This window comes from Zea mays, chromosome 7 (assembly GCF_902167145.1).
Source record: "Zea mays cultivar B73 chromosome 7, Zm-B73-REFERENCE-NAM-5.0, whole genome shotgun sequence".
In the NCBI taxonomy this organism is placed as follows: domain Eukaryota; kingdom Viridiplantae; phylum Streptophyta; class Magnoliopsida; order Poales; family Poaceae; genus Zea; species Zea mays.
The window spans coordinates 123,807,419-123,828,572 of record NC_050102.1 but is presented as its reverse complement, the minus strand read 5'-3'; the positions used below and the strand labels follow the sequence as shown (position 1 = coordinate 123,828,572).

Genomic DNA, 21,154 nt, shown 5'->3' with positions numbered 1-21,154 from the left:
CCCGAATTATTCCAGCTTAAGTGCCTAAGTCACGCCTCAGGGGCCGTAACACACTTAAATCGGAATAACCCGTCAGTCCCTCAGATCTAGTCTGATAGAGCCACTTAACCAGGATCAAATTCCACAATCTCACTCGAAGGTGAGTCACAGAAGAAATACAATAAAACAGGAAACCTCAAATTAAGTACGGAGTTATTACATAAATCGGAGTTTTTGGAGTAGCAAATAAAGTTCACAAATTAAAGTGCAGCGGATAATCGATGTCGTCGGTAACGAGGAAATGGGCAAGGCCTAGCCCACTACTCCTCATGCTCCTCTCCTGCCGGAGCAACATCCCACTCGACCGTCCAACCCGGTGGCAGGGTGGTAGGCCAAGTCACACCATCAACTACATCCTGCATGGTACCTGCAAAAATGGTGCCACAAGCAAGGCTGAGTATACTAATACTCAGCTAGACTTAACCGGTGTGAGGAGTCTACTCCTCTACCTCTAGACTATGCAGCTGTTTGGCTGAGGGGTTTGGTTTGCCAAAAGCACTAGCTGTTTCTACAATCAATTTTTTTAGCTTTTCAAATTCTACCATCATTAACTTAGCTAGGGTTGCTCCTTCTAAGCATACATGGTAACAAGCAATTAGCTCAATCAACAAGTTATCTCATGTAACCCACATTTCACTTCTTACTCGATGCAGTACAAGGAATCAAGCAGTCTCATTAGCTGCGAGAAGCAGACGATTCGAATCGAGTTTTAACCTTGCAAGGTAAACCTAAACACACGACATGTCAGGGTACTCCGACCCCACACATGTCAACCGTCCCCATCGATTCCCCGTTCGCGTCCAGGCCTCACCGCCTTGGCATACAATGCTCCACTGACCCCGGCTGCCGCCGTGCAGTGACCGCACTTGTACCCACCATAGCTAGCATGGGAGACCCTGTCTCAGGTCGCATGAGGGATAAAGTCCGCGCCCGGCTTCACTCAGGTACTAGGTTTACCGGTTACCATTTTTCCCGGCATGTGCTTAGTACGTTCAAAAGCTTGACTCAGGTATCCACACATTAATCCTTAATTCATTGTTCCCGTCTCATGGACAAGGCATCCTCCCTGGATCCAAGTCCATAGACCAACATATATCCCATTATCAAGATGAATACAATCAATTCCTGACCTCGCGCGAGCGCTAGAAAAATCACTCGACTTCTACCGAGATCCTGGTTAGCAAGCAGCTACTCGACCTGGCATACTAGTATTCATCTCAAAAAGGAGTCCTAAGTTCATGCAACTAGAGGTTTCAAGCAACTCCTACACTTAAGTGCACATTACAGTCCTACAAGCATTAAGTGTAGTAAAGTAGCATATATTAACATGGTTATGCATAAAACCGGGGCTTGCCTTCAATTGCTGGGGCTGCGGGGAGATCCTCAATAGCAGCCTCTGAAGCCTGCTCCTGGTCCTCCTCTTGGACAGGTCCTTGCTCGGGGATGAGCACGTACTCTCCGTCGGCAAGATTACAATCTAATGAATGCAATGCGTAAGATATATGCATGATACAATATGTGCTTTAGAATTTACAACTTTTAAAGATGTAGGGTCTTTTGAATTTAAACAAGTTAACCTTACTTATGTAAAACCTTTTAGTGGTATACTTGGTAAATTGGGTTAGTTTTAATGGGATGAGGTTTATTCCTCCTTTTCTTTTCTTTTATTCTTTTTAATGCTTTGGAGTAGGTTTGAACTACAAGTTGCTTTTATAAAATTCCAAAAATTCTGCAAAAATTACAGTGGCTTGCTACTGGTGTATGATTCTCTGTCTCAAAATTTGGGGTTCAGAAAGTAAATGGTTTTTTCTGGACAAAATTACCAAATTTTAGGGCAGAAGGGGTACTTTGAACTACAACTATTATTTAACAGTGGGTAATTCTTTAAAACTTATTTTTGCTGGCTTTTAGGTGTCATAACATGACTTGATACAAATTTCTAGTCATTAATACCTTTTAATTCTTTTCCTATGGTTTTCTTAAGGTTTCTAGCCAAAGGGGTGCTTTCTACTACCACTATACTTGAAAAACATCAAACAACAAAGTTCTTATTTTTCTTAGCTAGTATTTTGTGCAAGAGCAATCATTCTGGAGTTTGGTTTCTTTTTGCTTAAGGGAAGGGGTGGTATGCATTATTTGAGCTAAATGGCCTTTCTCACAAATTACTAGCAAAAGGTATGGGTTCACTTCTTTTTCATGGGTTTGCATTTTTCTCTGGTGGTTTATCTCATCATGGACTTAGCTAATTTTTGGTTGCCCATTATCTCATAAAAAGGGGTTGCTTATGATTTATTGGGAAAATGCCTTATTATCATTCTGTATTTATTTTCCCTACTTAAAAAGTTAGGCTGGGGTGCTCTGTATTTTTGTAGTGGGGCTCTGGTGGTTATAAGTTCACTGGATTTTTGTTAACCACTTTGGTTATAGTTTTGCAATTCTAATAATTGATTTTCAGTCTACATAAGGCTAATTAAAGCATCTTAATTAGAAACTGGTCCTAATTAATGGTCTCTGCATTTTTCCTAGGTTCTTGGTTGCATAAGTAAACTAGGAAAAATATTACTAATCACTGTTCAACATTTTCTAATGCTTTTCTGATTTTCTCTAAGTTGTGGACAAAATGGCTTTAAATGAATAACTACATCATAATCTCTAATGCTGGGGCTCCTACTATTTTTAAACAATGTCTAATTAGGGTATAAGCATCTACAAATTTTCTTAAGCTCAGCACAGAAGAAAAACTAATTTTCCTTAATTAAACAAGGTTTAGGGGGTTTCTGTTTTTAATTTTAAGCTCTAAAATTTAGAACAGAAAGCATATGGTTCAATAATTTTAAATGATAGATCATAATATTCCAGAGCTAGCAAAATTGGTTTGACAGCTTTTCATTAAGATTTCATCAAGTTATGAATTTTCTAAGTTCTTTTGGTTATTTAAAAGAATAACAGAATTGATTAAAGGGAAAACCACTTTGCACTGGGGTCCCTGGCGGTTTTTCTAAGTTTTCCTTCGCGAATCAGTCCTTAGGTTACTATTCACATGAGTCGCTGACAATACAGAAAACCCCTCGGGTTCTACAAAACCTAACCCGAGGTCCTTCTTCTACCTCAAACAGTAGCCGCGGCGAAGAAAAGGGCGGAGGGGCTTACCGGCGGCGAGACTGTTCCGGTGAAGTGGTCGAGGATGAAGGGGAGGTCGCGGGGATCACAACGGTGTGCGGAACGTCGACGGAGATGGCCGGAGTTGGTCGGTCCACGCGCGCAGGCGGGGATGCTCGTCGGCGGCGAGGAGACCGGCCTGGTCACGGCGAGATAGTTCAATCAAATAGGTCAGAGAGGTCCACGGGATGCCAGAGAAGACATGAGCGAAAGGAATTGGGCGGAGACTCACTGGATAGCTCGGTCCACGCGCGGCGGCGGAAGACCGAAGTCCGGTGAGGTCGATCTCGGGCCTCCGGTGAAGTCCGGTCGGGTCCGAGGGCTTGGTGAGCTTCACGGGCTACTGGCGGAGCTAGCCGAAGCACAGGTTGGGCTGGAGGGCGGCTGGAGTGGGCTGGCCACGGCGGCCGTAGCTCTGGCGGCAATGGCGGGCGGAAATACGCTCGCCGGAGCTAAGGAACGGTGGCTGGCCGGTGAGGGTGAGTGCGGGGCGAAGAGAGGTGCGCCCGGGGAGGCTTTATAGGCGCGGGCGGGCACGGCCGAGGGCGTGGGCGCGCGGCGGACTTGACCGGACGCCGGGGCGAGCGCGCGCGCGGGTTGGGCGAGCTCTGGCGTGCCGACCAGGGTCGAACACGTGTGCCCGTGCGTTCTACCCAAGCTCTGGCGCGTGTGGTCGCTCATCCGAGCCTGCTCTCGCCTTGGTCAGTGCACGAAACCTCTTCTCCTCCCTACAAGCTACCATTCTTGTGTGGAGGTCATAGGATTTTGCCTAATGGTTGCAGAGATATGGAGCCAGGAAATCTGGTCTGTCTCCCTGCCCAAACCCGAGGCAAATCCCAAGTTTTGTCGTGTCTAGGGCTCGCGTCCCAATGCCATCTTCTGGCACACGACAGAGGGGTTAGTTAGACACAATTTTGTCAATGGGGCCATTAGGATTCGAGTTAGGGATCAAGGTGAACATCCCTGATCTTTGGCTCAAGGTCTGAATTTCAGAATTCTGAAATTCAGAATTCCCAATGAGTCCCAACAAAAGAAGCTTGATTTGGGGGTTTTCTTGAATTATTTTGGCTAAGCTTTCTCAATCTATCTTGTTGCTTATCAAATATACTTTAACTTATATAATTGGCTCAACTCAAAATTTTAAACTTTTCATTCCCTTTTGCTTATTTTCTTGAATTTTGTTCATGGGGTTCACTTAGAGTTCTTAATTAGGGTTGCACATTCTTACCTTTTCAAAGACTCAATTGTTTTGATCATGACACTTTTAAACATATACTTGGTGAATTCTTTATCACTTAAGTTATTTTGATGCTCATGCTTACTTTGGTTCACATAAAATAATGGCTCTTGGTGTGGCTTTTTAAGAGAAACCCTAGGTGACACTGGGGTGTCACAGCCTTCCCCCCTTAAAGGAATCTCGTCCCGAGATTCGGGCCAGAGTCCTCCCGGGGTGAAGCGAAGGGTGAGACTGATAGGAAAAAGGGTGATGATTGTTATTATTAGGGCAAAACTGCTCTTCGAATGTCATTCTCTTTGCAACTTCAGAAGGAAGTCCTTTTAAGTTTTATCTTTTAGTTACTTCATTCTGAGTTAAGATCATATTTTTGGAAATCAGATTCGAAAGGCAGGAGGAGGGGTTGGGGGTGATTACATACTAGCTTCCTTGGGTAGGCAATCGGGGAAGTTGGATCTTAAGAATTCCTCGGTTTCCCAAGTAGATTCCTCCTCTGAGTGATTACTCCACTGGACCTTAAACATCTTGATTGATTTAGCCCGAGTTGATCTTTCCTTGCAATCCAGAATCTTGGAGGGGTACTCTTGGTACGAGAGATCTGGCTCTATCTCCAATTCTGGCTCTGCTAGAATCTCAGTCGGCAATCGAACACACTTCTTTAGCTGAGATACATGGAATACGCTGTGAACGGCAGACATCTTTGAAGGTAACTTCAGCTTGTATGCCACGGGTCCACATGCTTCAATGATCTCATAAGGTCCAATGTAACGAGGGGCTAACTTGCCTTTGATCCCAAACCTATGCACTCCCTTGGTGGGTGATACCTTGAGGTATACAAAACTTCCCACCTCGAACTGGAGAGGTTTCCTTCTTCTATCATGATAGCTCTTCTGCCTGGCCTGAGCAGCTTCTAGATTCTTCCTGATCAGCTTGACCTTCCTTTCGGCTTCAGTCACCAAATCAGGTCCAAAAACTTCTCTTTCACCAGGCTGAGACCAATTGAGTGGTGTCCTGCACCTTCTCCCATAGAGAGCTTCAAAAGGTGCCATCTTTAGGCTGGACTGATAACTATTGTTATAAGCAAACTCTGCCAAGGAGAGGTGCTTATCCCAGTTCTTGCCACAATCGATCGCACAAGCTCTCAGCATATCTTCCAGAATCTGGTTTACTCTTTCCGTCTGACCATCAGTCTGTGGGTGGTAAGCTGAACTCCTGATTAGCTTGGTTCCCAAAGACTCTTGCAATTGTTCCCAAAATCTGGCAACAAATTGGGCTCCTCGGTCAGAAACAATGGTCCGAGGTAATCCATGCAAACACACGATCCGGTCGATATACAATTCTGCATACTTCTGAGCCTTATCAGTGGTGTGCACAGGAAGAAAATGCGCCACTTTCGTCAATCGGTCCACAATAACCCAAATTGAATCATGATGACGAGAGGTGTTGGGCAGACCCACAATGAAATCCATGCTGATATCGTCCCACTTCCACGAAGGTACGGACAGTGGTCGCAAAGCTCCAGCGGACTTCAAGTGGCTTGCCTTTATCCTCTGACAGGTGTCACACTCTGATACATACTGGGCTATCTCCCTCTTCATTCTGGTCCACCAGTATAAAAGCTTCAAATCATGGTACATCTTGGTGCTTCCCGGATGCATAGAGAATTTGGAGAGATGAGCCTCATCCAAAATTTTCTTCTTGAGATCCTGGTCCTTAGGAATTACCAATCTGCCTTTGAACCATAACACACCTTTCTCATCCTGGCGGAAACAATTATACTTTTCAACCTTCTGATGGAGATTCTTCTTGATAATCTGCACTCCCTTGTCACTGAGCTGGGCCATGATAATCTGGTCTTGCAAAGCTGGCTCAACAGAAATGTGAGACAAAGAACCAGAAGGAATCACTTCAATTTGCATCTTGCTCAACTCATCACACAAGGTGTTAACACGAGAATCCATCAGAATACAGTTGCATTGCAACTTCCGACTCAAGGCATCAGCTACCACATTAGCTTTCCCTGGGTGATAATGTACCTCCAGGTCATAATCCTTGATCAGCTCTAGCCATCTTCTCTGCCTCATGTTGAGATCAGCCTGAGTAAAAATGTACTTAAGGCTCTTATGATCAGTGAAGATGTTGCAGTGGGTTCCCATCAGGTAGTGCCTCCACATCTTTAATGCATGAACCACTGCTGCTAACTCGAGGTCATGAGTGGGATAATTCTGCTCATGAGGTCTGAGTGCTCTTGAGGCGTAAGCAATGACTCGGTTGTCTTGCATCAAGACACAACCTAGCCCGGTGCCAGAGGCATCGCAATACACATCAAAAGGCTTGCTGCTGTCGGGTTGCGCCAATACCGGTGCTGTGGTCAGATGCTGCCTCAATGCATGGAAGGCATCTTCGCACTTCTGACTCCACACAAACTTGACTTCTTTCTTCAGCAACTCAGTAATAGGCTTCGCAATTCGAGAGAAGTCCGGAATAAATCTTCGGTAATAACCGGCCAATCCCAGAAAACTCCGAATCTGGCGAACAGTCGTTGGTGGCTTCCAATTCATCACCTCTTGCACTTTATCAGGATCAACAGCTATTCCATCCTGAGAGATAGTGTGACCCAAGAATTTGATTTCCTTTAGCCAAAAATCACACTTGGATAGCTTGGCATAAAGGTGGTGCTCTCGCAGACGTTGAAGCACTACATGCAAATGCCCGACATGTTCTTCTTCGCTCTTTGAGTACACCAGGATATCATCGATGAAAACCACCACGAACTTATCCAATTCCGGCATGAAAACAGAATTCATCAGATACATGAAGTATGCTGGTGCATTTGTCAGCCCGAATGACATCACCAAGAATTCATACAGCCCATATCTGGTTGAGAATGCCGTCTTCGGAATATCACTTGCTCGTATTTTGATCTGATGGTAGCCAGAGCGAAGGTCTATTTTGGAAAACACCTTGGCCCCGACCAATTGGTCAAAGAGAACATCAATACGAGGCAAAGGATACTTGTTCTTGATAGTTACCGCATTAAGAGGGCGGTAATCTATACACAGCCTCAAGCTTTCATCCTTCTTCTTCACAAATAGTGCTGGACATCCCCAAGGCGAAGTGCTTGGGCGAATAAATCCCTTATCCAGCAACTCTTGCAACTGCTTCTTCAACTCTGCCAACTCAGCGGGTGGCATTCGGTAGGGCCTCTTGGAAATTGGGGTCGTTCCCGGTTGCAACTCGATGGCGAATTCAATATCCCGGTCCGGTGGCATTCCTGGCAATTCATCAGGAAAGACATCTGCATACTCACAGACCACTAGGATCTTCTTCAGGGGTAACTCCGTCATAGAGAAAGCACATGACTGAGAAGAACCCTGACTAGGCAGAATCAAAGTGAAATTCCCGCAGAAAGGAGAATTAACTTCCACGGTACGACTGGCTACATCAAGCACAACTTGGTGCAAGGTCATCCAATTTGCTCCTAGAATAATGTCCACATTTTCCAATCCCAACACAAGAAGAGTGGTTTTGACAATGTGGCTTCCCAGTTGAATAGGCACACTTTGGTTTAATTGATTAGTTGCAATTTTACCCCCAGGTGTGACTATCATGAATGACCCTTTTGAGTGAGAGAATGGCAGTTTGCAATTAGCACTGAACTTTTGGCTAATGAAACTATGAGATGCACCAGAATCAAACAGAATTAAAGCAGGTTGATTATAAACTGAAAAGGTACCGGTCATGATAGGAGCTCCTTCTGGCACTTCCTCTAGAGCAGTGAAGTTGAGCTTCCCTTGCCTGACTTGCACCTTCTGCTTTCTTCCCTTGTCTTGATTCGGTGCTGGCATCTGCCTCTGCTGGTTCCTGGGACAATTCTTGGCATAGTGGCCCACATTGCCACAAGTGAAACACTTGTTCCCATTGCCCTGGCGGAACTGCTGCTGCTGCGGAGGCTGATTGTTCCTTGGGGCGGGAGCTGGATAGCGGTTGGGTGCCGGCTGCTGCTGCTGCTGAGGTGGCCTGATCACCCATCTGCCTGCCTGCTGCTGAAAACCCCTACTCTGATTGTGAGAAACAATCCGGAACCTCTGAGCCTGAGCGGATGGTGCTGCCATTGGTGCCTTCCTCTTCTTCTCTGCCCGGTGAGCAACAATGCAATCCTCCTGAGAGATGGCCATGTTGACCAACTCATTGAAGCTATCGGCCCGGACAGTGTTGAGTCGTTCCCGCAGCTTGGTATTGAGACCCCTGCGGAAGCGATCCCTCTTCTTTTCATCAGAATCAGCATGATACCCTGCATACTGGCATAAGTCGTTGAAGGCTTGCGCATACTGCAGTACCGTGCGGGTTCCTTGATTGAGGGCCAGGAATTCATTCAACTTCCGATCAAGAATGCCAGCTGGAATGTGGTGTCCTCTGAAGGCAGTCTTGAATTCCTCCCAAGATACTTCATGATCAGCGGGGAGCATAGCACGGAAGTGGTCCCACCAAGTCCGAGCTGGGCCGCGAAGCTGCTGTGCGGCGAAGCGAGCCTTGGCTTCATCAGGGCAGTCTCCCGTGAGAAGGGGAAACTTGGACTCGACGACGCGAAGCCACACGTCGGCGTCCAACGAATCCTCTGCCTTGGTGAACAAGGGTGGCTGCGTGCTCAGAAACTCCTGGTATGTTGCCATAGCCGGAGGTCGCTGATGCTGGCCTCCACCATGATGCTGTTGGTGGGGCTGGCGCTGCAAGAGCTGTCGCAGAATCTCATTCTGCTGGGCCATCAGCTCCTGCACTGTGGGAGCTGGAGGAGGTGGCGGGGGAGCTTGCTCATTCTGCACGCGACGCTGCCTCGCTGCCATCTGAAAACAGAGATTGTCGCCATTGTTATCCCAACTCACATTTCCGAACGACAACATATCATCTCATATGGAAGAAAAGGCCATAATCATAATATTAGGTTCGAAAGTGAAGATAGCATGGTGACAAGGATCCCACAGATATCAAAAGTTTACAGGGTTACATTAATCAGGGGAAAGTACCCATAAGCCTAGTCCAAAATGTGATACTACTAAGCTCGCATAGGTTTCTATCCGCCTAAAAATGTCAAAGCGACTGCTTAACCCTGGGCGGTGGAAGCGACACTGGATACGGGTGAAGGAGGTATCGCGGAGGTAGTCCCATTGGCACCAGGGGCTGGTCCTAGCTCCTCGGGAGCCTCTTCTCCCTCGCTTCCTGCTTCATTGGCCTCCATCTCCAGGTGGTGCATGTCCAAGTGGTCATTGGCTTCCTCGAGTTCCCTCTGCACGTCGTGGAGCTGGTTCTCCAAGACATCAATAGTGTTATCTCGGATCTCCACTTGCTGCTCCAGGGTGGTAATACGCTGGCTCAGCCTTTCCACCTGCAGATCCTTCTCCACCAACTCTGTGGATAGGTCGACCACAAAATCTTCCCGACTGTCGAGAGTGAGCTTGGCAGTCTGAGCGGTGTTAGCAAGAAGTGTCATAGCATCGCTCTGAAGGGCCTGAAGGCGGTACAGCGCACTCATGCACTGAACAGTGACCCTCCCAACCAAGTCAGGATACATTGCCCACACATCCTTCACATGGCTCACGCGGTTACACCACATGGGATCATCCTTCTTCTCAGCAGGGAAGAGTCCCAAGGGGTGCATCACCATCTCCAGGGGATGGTAGCCACAGAAAGTCGTCAGAGTCTTCATGGCTGCTGCCTCAACGGTGTCGTCCGTCCTGAGTCCAATCGTCTCAGAGTCAAGAGAACGCCAACCCGGCTGAAGGGGATGAGCCTCCAAAGTTAGCCAGACCCGACAACGAGGTACCCGATGCTCCTCATACAACTGCACCGTGTACAAAGGGGGCGTAGGGTAACCGGCGGAGTTAAGCACTTCCCACAAGATGGAAGGAAAGCCATCGCGAGAAAGGAAGTCAGAACTGAAACGAGAGTCTCCTCCACTGGCGGGGGTGGGTGAATTCATCTGCGGAAGGGAATCAAGATAAAGATTATGGTGGAAGGAAAAAAAGAAAAAGAGAGCCCGGATGATTTTGAAGAAAAAGGGGTTAGCTCAATTTTAATTCCTCTTTATGTTTTATAATGCATGCATGCGGAAAGAAACGTTGCCTCTCAAAAGGGAAATAGGGTGCCTTTTTAGGGCATCCTAAAATATAAGTATTGGCCCACAGGGCCTAATTAATTAGCCACCTATTTCTCCCTCTATGCCTAAGGCCTTTCGTCCTAGGTCTAGCGGTCTAGTCCTGACGATCCGTAGTAGTTTCTAGGCAAGTTTTAGATTTTGAAAATCGGTATTCATGGTTTATTGTCCTTCTCTGTGGTGGAATTTGCTCCGATACCAGCTGTGGCAGAACCACCCGAATTATTCCAGCTTAAGTGCCTAAGTCACGCCTCAGGGGCCGTAACACACTTAAATCGGAATAACCCGTCAGTCCCTCAGATCTAGTCTGATAGAGCCACTTAACCAGGATCAAATTCCACAATCTCACTCGAAGGTGAGTCACAGAAGAAATACAATAAAACAGGAAACCTCAAATTAAGTACGGAGTTATTACATAAATCGGAGTTTTTGGAGTAGCAAATAAAGTTCACAAATTAAAGTGCAGCGGATAATCGATGTCGTCGGTAACGAGGAAATGGGCAAGGCCTAGCCCACTACTCCTCATGCTCCTCTCCTGCCGGAGCAACATCCCACTCGACCGTCCAACCCGGTGGCAGGGTGGTAGGCCAAGTCACACCATCAACTACATCCTGCATGGTACCTGCAAAAATGGTGCCACAAGCAAGGCTGAGTATACTAATACTCAGCTAGACTTAACCGGTGTGAGGAGTCTACTCCTCTACCTCTAGACTATGCAGCTGTTTGGCTGAGGGGTTTGGTTTGCCAAAAGCACTAGCTGTTTCTACAATCAATTTTTTTAGCTTTTCAAATTCTACCATCATTAACTTAGCTAGGGTTGCTCCTTCTAAGCATACATGGTAACAAGCAATTAGCTCAATCAACAAGTTATCTCATGTAACCCACATTTCACTTCTTACTCGATGCAGTACAAGGAATCAAGCAGTCTCATTAGCTGCGAGAAGCAGACGATTCGAATCGAGTTTTAACCTTGCAAGGTAAACCTAAACACACGACATGTCAGGGTACTCCGACCCCACACATGTCAACCGTCCCCATCGATTCCCCGTTCGCGTCCAGGCCTCACCGCCTTGGCATACAATGCTCCACTGACCCCGGCTGCCGCCGTGCAGTGACCGCACTTGTACCCACCATAGCTAGCATGGGAGACCCTGTCTCAGGTCGCATGAGGGATAAAGTCCGCGCCCGGCTTCACTCAGGTACTAGGTTTACCGGTTACCATTTTTCCCGGCATGTGCTTAGTACGTTCAAAAGCTTGACTCAGGTATCCACACATTAATCCTTAATTCATTGTTCTCGTCTCATGGATAAGGCATCCTCCCTGGATCCAAGTCCATAGACCAACATATATCCCATTATCAAGATGAATACAATCAATTCCTGACCTCGCGCGAGCGCTAGAAAAATCACTCGACTTCTACCGAGATCCTGATTAGCAAGCAGCTACTCGACCTGGCATACTAGTATTCATCTCAAAAAGGAGTCCTAAGTTCATGCAACTAGAGGTTTCAAGCAACTCCTACACTTAAGTGCACATTACAGTCCTACAAGCATTAAGTGTAGTAAAGTAGCATATATTAACATGGTTATGCATAAAACCGGGGCTTGCCTTCAATTGTTGGGGCTGCGGGGAGATCCTCAATAGCAGCCTCTGAAGCCTGCTCCTGGTCCTCCTCTTGGACAGGTCCTTGCTCGGGGATGAGCACGTACTCTCCGTCGGCAAGATTACAATCTAATGAATGCAATGCGTAAGATATATGCATGATACAATATGTGCTTTAGAATTTACAACTTTTAAAGATGTAGGGTCTTTTGAATTTAAACAAGTTAACCTTACTTATGTAAAACCTTTTAGTGGTATACTTGGTAAATTGGGTTAGTTTTAATGGGATGAGGTTTATTCCTCCTTTTCTTTTCTTTTATTCTTTTTAATGCTTTGGAGTAGGTTTGAACTACAAGTTGCTTTTATAAAATTCCAAAAATTCTGCAAAAATTACAGTGGCTTGCTACTGGTGTATGATTCTCTGTCTCAAAATTTGGGGTTCAGAAAGTAAATGGTTTTCTCTGGACAAAATTACCAAATTTTAGGGCAGAAGGGGTACTTTGAACTACAACTATTATTTAACAGTGGGTAATTCTTTAAAACTTATTTTTGCTGGCTTTTAGGTGTCATAACATGACTTGATACAAATTTCTAGTCATTAATACCTTTTAATTCTTTTCCTATGGTTTTCTTAAGGTTTCTAGCCAAAGGGGTGCTTTCTACTACCACTATACTTGAAAAACATCAAACAACAGAGTTCTTATTTTTCTTAGCTAGTATTTTGTGCAAGAGCAATCATTCTGGAGTTTGGTTTCTTTTTGCTTAAGGGAAGGGGTGGTATGCATTATTTGAGCTAAATGGCCTTTCTCACAAATTACTAGCAAAAGGTATGGGTTCACTTCTTTTTCATGGGTTTGCATTTTTCTCTGGTGGTTTATCTCATCATGGACTTAGCTAATTTTTGGTTGCCCATTATCTCATAAAAAGGGGTTGCTTATGATTTATTGGGAAAATGCCTTATTATCATTCTGTATTTATTTTCCCTACTTAAAAAGTTAGGCTAGGGTGCTCTGTATTTTTGTAGTGGGGCTCTGGTGGTTATAAGTTCACTGGATTTTTGTTAACCACTTTGGTTATAGTTTTGCAATTCTAATAATTGATTTTCAGTCTACATAAGGCTAATTAAAGCATCTTAATTAGAAACTGGTCCTAATTAATGGTCTCTGCATTTTTCCTAGGTTCTTGGTTGCATAAGTAAACTAGGAAAAATATTACTAATCACTGTTCAACATTTTCTAATGCTTTTCTGATTTTCTCTAAGTTGTGGACAAAATGGCTTTAAATGAATAACTATATCATAATCTCTAATGCTGGGGCTCCTACTATTTTTAAACAATGTCTAATTAGGGTATAAGCATCTACAAATTTTCTTAAGCTCAGCACAGAAGAAAAACTAATTTTCCTTAATTAAACAAGGTTTAGGGGGTTTCTGTTTTTAATTTTAAGCTCTAAAATTTAGAACAGAAAGCATATGGTTCAATAATTTTAAATGATAGATCATAATATTCCAGAGCTAGCAAAATTGGTTTGACAGCTTTTCATTAAGATTTCATCAAGTTATGAATTTTCTAAGTTCTTTTGGTTATTTAAAAGAATAACAGAATTGATTAAAGGGAAAACCACTTTGCACTGGGGTCCCTGGCGGTTTTTCTAAGTTTTCCTTCGCGAATCAGTCCTTAGGTTACTATTCACATGAGTCGCTGACAATACAGAAAACCCCTCGGGTTCTACAAAACCTAACCCGAGGTCCTTCTTCTACCTCAAACAGTAGCCGCGGCGAAGAAAAGGGCGGAGGGGCTTACCGGCGGCGAGACTGTTCCGGTGAAGTGGTCGAGGATGAAGGGGAGGTCGCGGGGATCACAACGGTGTGCGGAACGTCGACGGAGATGGCCGGAGTTGGTCGGTCCACGCGCGCAGGCGGGGATGCTCGTCGGCGGCGAGGAGACCGGCCTGGTCACGGCGAGATAGTTCAATAAAATAGGTCAGAGAGGTCCACGGGATGCCAGAGAAGACATGAGCGAAAGGAATTGGGCGGAGACTCACTGGATAGCTCGGTCCACGCGCGGCGGCGGAAGACCGAAGTCCGGTGAGGTCGATCTCGGGCCTCCGGTGAAGTCCGGTCGGGTCCGAGGGCTTGGCGAGCTTCACGGGCTACTGGCGGAGCTAGCCGAAGCACAGGTTGGGCTGGAGGGCGGCTGGAGTGGGCTGGCCACGGCGGTCGTAGCTCTGGCGGCAATGGCGGGCGGAAATACGCTCGCCGGAGCTAAGGAACGGTGGCTGGCCGGTGAGGGTGAGTGCGGGGCGAAGAGAGGTGCGCCCGGGGAGGCTTTATAGGCGCGGGCGGGCACGGCCGAGGGCGTGGGCGCGCGGCGGACTTGACCGGACGCCGGGGCGAGCGCGCGCGCGGGTTGGGCGAGCTCTGGCGTGCCGACCAGGGTCGAACACGTGTGCCCGTGCGTTCTGCCCAAGCTCTGGCGCGTGTGGTCGCTCATCCGAGCCTGCTCTCGCCTTGGTCAGTGCACGAAACCTCTTCTCCTCCCTACAAGCTACCATTCTTGTGTGGAGGTCATAGGATTTTGCCTACTGGTTGCAGAGATATGGAGCCAGGAAATCTGGTCTGTCTCCCTGCCCAAACCCGAGGCAAATCCCAAGTTTTGTCGTGTCTAGGGCTCGCGTCCCAATGCCATCTTCTGGCACACGACAGAGGGGTTAGTTAGACACAATTTTGTCAATGGGGCCATTAGGATTCGAGTTAGGGATCAAGGTGAACATCCCTGATCTTTGGCTCAAGGTCTGAATTTCAGAATTCTGAAATTCAGAATTCCCAATGAGTCCCAACAAAAGAAGCTTGATTTGGGGGTTTTCTTGAATTATTTTGGCTAAGCTTTCTCAATCTATCTTGTTGCTTATCAAATATACTTTAACTTATATAATTGGCTCAACTCAAAATTTTAAACTTTTCATTCCCTTTTGCTTATTTTCTTGAATTTTGTTCATGGGGTTCACTTAGAGTTCTTAATTAGGGTTGCACATTCTTACCTTTTCAAAGACTCAATTGTTTTGATCATGACACTTTTAAACATATACTTGGTGAATTCTTTATCACTTAAGTTATTTTGATGCTCATGCTTACTTTGGTTCACATAAAATAATGGCTCTTGGTGTGGCTTTTTAAGAGAAACCCTAGGTGACACTGGGGTGTCACACGAACAGTGTCCGGTGCACCAGGGACTCCAACTCCGAACTGCTCACCTTCGGGAATTCTGGAGGCCACTCAGCTATAATTCACCGGACTGTCCGGTGTAGCACCGGACAGTGTCCGGTGGCGCACCGGACTGTCTGGTGTGCCAGCGGAGCAACGGCTACTTCGCGCCAACGGTCGTCTGCAGAAGGCATTAAATGCGCTACAGTGCACGCCAGAGTCAGAGCAGAGCCAGATGGTGCACCGGATAGTGAACAGTGCCTGTCTGGTGCACCACCGGACTGTCCGGTGGCCCAGAAGACAGAAGCTCCAACGGTCGGAATCCAACGGTTTGGTGACATGGCAGGCGCACCGGACAGTGTCTGGTGGCGCACTGGACTGTCCGGTGCGCCATGCGACAGCAGCCTTCGCCAAACGGCTAGTTTGGTGGTTGGGGCTATAAATACCCCCAACCACCCACCATTCATGGCATCCAAGTTTTCTGACTTCCCACACCTTACAAGAGCTATAGCATTCATTACAAGACACACCAAAAAGAGATCAAATCCTCTCCCAAGTCCAAAGATCATTCCCAATCAATTAGTGACTAGTGAGAGATTGACTTGTGTTCATTTGAGCTCTTGCGATTGGATTGCTTCTTTTTCTCATTCTTTCTTGTGATCAACTCAATTGTAACCGAGGCAAGAGACACCATTTGTGTGGTGGTCCTTGCGGGGACTTTGTGTCCCGTTTGATTGAGAAGAGAAGCTCACTCGGTCTAAGTGACCGTTTGAGAGAGGGAAAGGGTTGAAAGAGACCCGGTCTTTGTGACCACCTCAACGGGGAGTAGGTTTGCAAGAACCGAACCTCGGTAAAACAAATCATCGTGTCTCGCTCTTTATTTTCTCACGATTTGTTTTTCACCCTCTCTCTCGGACTCGTTCATATAACTAACGCTAACCCGGTTTGTAGTTGTGCTTAAGATTATAAATTTCAGATTCGCCCTATTCACCCCCCCTCTAGGCGACTTTCAGATGCGAGCTCGCTTTGTTCCCCCTTCTTATAGACGTGATCTTCGAAAAAAAATTGCAACGCTTAGATCAGGGAGACTTGTCGGTATAGGAATACTACCAAGAGCTTCAGAAAGGTATGCTACGATGTGGGGTAGTTGAGGATCCGGAGGATCAACTGGTTATGTTTTATGGGGGATTGAGGCGGGAGATTCAGGATATTATTGATTATAAAGAATATCATTCTATACAACGCTTGTTCTATCTTTCTATGTTGGCAGAAAAAGAATTGCAGAGTCGTCAACAGCGGAGGAGCAGCACTTTCGCGCCACACCAGCCACCGGCGCCAGCCAAGGTGTCATCCTGTTCGGACGTACGGACGTCCACATCTTCCTCCACCAGCGGCACACGCAGCACCGCACCTTTGGCATCACAGGGACACGACAACAGCAAGTCCTTGGTGCATTCGGGTGTTGCAGCAAAACCTGCTACGACCACCTCTTCCACAGGCCGCTCCTCCGACATCAAGTGCCACCGCTGCCAGGGACTTGGCCATATTCAGCGAGATTGCCCCAGCAAATGGGCATATATTGCTACTGGTGATGGTGGGTATGTTAGTGCTTCTGATGTGGAAGATGAAGATACTGTTGGAACCAACATTACAGAGACTTATGATGGTGATGAAGAGGTTCTTGGTACAACAGCGACCGAGACCGATAAGGCCTTGATTGTGCAACGAGCTTTGAGTACCACGGCTAGTGACGACGACAACAGACAGCGCCACAACCTCTTCAACATGTTCCTCATCGTCAAGGACTGTCGTGTACATACCATCATTGACGGTGGTAGCTGCAACAACTTAGTGAACGTTGAGGTGGTCAAGAAGCTTGGCTTGACCACACGAGAGCATCCCCACCCTTATCACATTCAATGGTTTAACAACAGCGGTAAGTTCAAGGTAACAAAAACAGCAAGGGTGCATTTTTCTATTGGCTCTTACCATGACTTTGCTGATTTCGATGTGGTGACTATGGATGCTTGCTCTCTTTTACTGGGACGTCCTTGGGAGTTTGATACTGATGCTATTCACCATGGTAGATCTAATAAATATACTTTCATGCATAAGGGAAAGAAAATTGTGTTGCTTCCTATGACTCCCACTGAAATTGTCCACTTTGAACATGAGAAAAAGACTAATGCTAAGCAAAAAGGTGTTTTGAACTCTGAAAATCAGCAACCTATTAAGCTAAAAACTCCTACTTTGCTAGCCACTAAATCTGATCTTGATGAGTTACATGCCTCTGTTGGACTTTGCTATGCCTTAGTGTGCAAAAATGTTTTCTATTCCATGATACGTCTATTGCTTTGCCACCGGCTATTGCTAACCTTTTGCAAGAGTATATGGATGTGTTTCCCTCTGAGATACCCCTGGATTACCACCTGAGTTGCCTCCAGATTTTCGGGTTAGTTCCACCTTTAACATTTCAGATTTGAAGCCATATATGGGTGACGAAGATGAGATCGAGTCGAGGACTACTCCAATTCAAGAGGAGGAGGATGATGAGGACATCACTTCTATACATACAATGAATGGACCGACAACACGATCTCGTGCACGACAGCTAAATCTCCATGTACGTTCTACCCTAGTCAATTGTGTTTCAGAGCTTACGCTTGGGGCCATGGATGTTTTGATGATTAGGTACCTTGGAGAGGACCAGCAAGGACTGGGAAAGGCCAAGGTGTTGAGGAGGAGGAGCAAGGGCGGCCACAACAGGAAGGAGATCAAGTCCGACTCGGCTGCGACTCCATCTCGGGTTCCAGGACCAGTCTACACTAAAATGGACGCCCAGGATGCATCCGGACTCTAATTGAGACGTACTTGATATGGTTGGAAAGATAAGGATATTATCTAACCAACCTAACTGGTTCCACCTTAAAATTCATCCGGAGTCAACGGGAATCGTCGAAACAATTCAGCGTTCAGATTCTGTTTTGGTGCTGCGACACCGTCTGTTGGGCCGTTGGGCCGTGTATCGCGTCGAAGCCCATTAGGGGCGAGTCGAGGGGTCACACACGCCCTAATACTCTATTTATTCAGCAGCTGCCGCCACATTAGGTTTTGGGTTTTGCTTAGATAATTCTGTCATCAAACAGTGTCGTCGTCATCGGTTTGTGAGACCCCATCTCGTAATCAATACAATTTTGGTTGCGTTTCTTTCCTGTTCTTGCTTGTGTTCTTGATTGCACTTGCAGGGATAAGCCTTCGTGGCGAGGTCACTCGTGTGTCACGGGTGATAACCAACGGAGCCGTGGTGTAGTGATTGCGAGGAACCGTTCGCTCGGAGCCTTGGATCATCAACGTCGAGATCTCCACTCAATCAAGTTATCGTATCTCACGGGAGATCGGGTCGCGTCTACTATCAGCCACGACTTCGCCTTCGCTCCCTACGGGGCCTACTGGAGGGCGCTGCGCAAGCTGTGCAGGCTGGAGCTCCTCAGCGCGTGTAAGGTGAGGCAGCTCGCGCCCATCGGGGACAGCGAGACCATGTCCCTCGTCAGGGAGATCCGTCGCCGTTCTTGTGGCGCCCGCGGCGAGCCAGCAGCAGCAGTCAACCTCGGCAGCCTGCTGGTCTCCTGTGCTAACTACATCACTGGGCTGGCGACCTTCGGAGACCGCTTCAGCAGCGAGCACAAGGCGAAATTCCTGTCAGCGATGGCGGTCGTGCTGAGCAGCGGCTCCGGTTTCTGCGTCTCCGACCTCTTCTCGTCGATGCAGTTCCTGGATGTCGCCACCGGGGTGCGACGCCGCCTGCAGGTGGCGCATGAGCAGCTCGACAGGTGCTAGACCAGATCATCGAGGCGTGCGAGGCGAGGCAGAAGGTCAAGAATGCTGAGGCGGTGGAAGACGACAATATTCTGAGCACCATGCTTAGAATCAAAGATGAGGAGGAGTTCGACTTCCCGTTCAACATCACACACATCAAGGCAGTCATCATTGTAAGTGTTCTTCCCTTTCCTTTGAATGGAACCTTATAAATAAAATATGAACCTCCTATCCTATATATGTAGGATTTATTCATAGGAGGCACCGAGACGACTTCGTCTGTGGCTGAGTGGGTCATGTCCGAGCTCATGAGGAACCCGGAAGCCATTGCCAAGGCCCAAGTAGAGGTTCGGCGAGCACTCGATAGCAAGAACCCAGGCGACCACGAGTCGCTCCTGGGCTGCCTGAGCTACATCGGCATGGTGATCAAGGAGACGATGAGGCTGCACCCGTCGCTCCCGCTCCTGCTTCCCCGCCTCTGCAGCTATGGCCATGTGGGGGAATGATAGTCGAATGAAATTTGTTAGGGTGAGTGGAGTAATTTCCTTTCATATTCAAACATACATTCCAGTTACATAATAAAAAAAATTGACGTTTTGTTCTCTTATATGTCTTATGTGTAGGATGCAAAGATTCTTCGGAGGAACTTTTTATCGAACTATTAAGTTACGAGGATAATTCGTGCGGATATGTCATCCCGGCAAATATACAACAGAGAGTTAACAATATTGTTAAAAAAGATTAGATTAGCGTACAAGGTGTCTACATATTTACTTATGATTAAGCATTATATATTTACTCTTTAGAAATTATTTGTGCGATTCAATTTCAATCTATTTGGATAGACATATTTATATCATTCTGTATCTATGTTTAATCACATATTTTGTCGTCACTATTGTACTCATGCCGCCCGTCGTCAAGGCACTAAGTCCATTGGAGGGTCACAATTTGTGTTCCGTGGCATCGCACGGGCACATTCCTAGTATGTATATATATGTGTCTACTGTGTGAATGTGCAAGTGTGAATGGATAATGGTTCTAGTATTTACCGTGCTCGGGCTGGCACGGCCTTTTTCATGGGCCTCGGGCCAGCCCGACACGATCGAATTGAAACAGTGTCGTGTTCGTTTGTATATATCAGCCTGTCGAGTGGCACTGGTACGGTCCGGCACGGTTAAGGGTTCGAGCTTATCCGTATCAGACTTAAATGGACCGGACCGAAACGTGCTCGAGCTAGGCCGAACCGTGCCGCCGACATCTATAGCAGCAACCCGTCAGCTGGTTACACAGCACCGCCAAAGGACCATGGCTCCCTGCTTCAGTTCTGGCGATGGTGTCCGGCCGACGCCAGCAGCTCCATTTTGCTGTGGCTAATGAGCCGATTTGTGCTGGACAGTGGACAGGCCACAGGCCTGACTCACAGAACTCAAAAGAATCCAAGAGGTCCTTGAGCGACGCATGAGGTCGATGAAGGATTCCTCACCCGTGTCGATAACTGTGATGTGCAGAAGCTCAAGACATCGTCAATGACAGCGAGGCATCAGTCATGACTCATGATGTATTACAAACTCACGTAGTTAAATTAGCACTTCATCTAGTTGTGAAGGAGTACGTGATAGTTCTAGAAACATGCATAGCCAACTGTGACAGCAAGACTGCAAGAGCACAACTAAGGTCGGTAGATGACTGAAATCTTTCATAGTTAGAGTTTAATCAGGGATGAAAATCTCTTTCAGGGCTTGTTCGGTTACACCAATCTAGAGGGGGATTGGAGAGGTTTAAATCTCCGTCTAATCATTTTTAACTAAAAGAGGATTTAATCTCCTCTAATCCCCCTCTGAATTGGTGTAACCGAACATGCCCTCAGGGCGTGTTTGTTCCCACGTTCTATATTTAGTGACTAAAATTTAGTTACTTTTAGTCCCTAAAATACTAAATAAGATGATG

At 46.7% G+C, this 21,154-nt stretch overlaps 1 pseudogene; it reads left to right on the top strand.

Moving 5' to 3' along the window:
- The window catches only part of LOC103634134 (9-beta-pimara-7,15-diene oxidase-like), a 32,838-nt pseudogene extending 13,128 nt beyond the window's left edge, over positions 1 to 19,710 (top strand).
- The last annotated feature ends 1,444 nt before the right edge of the window (positions 19,711 to 21,154 follow it).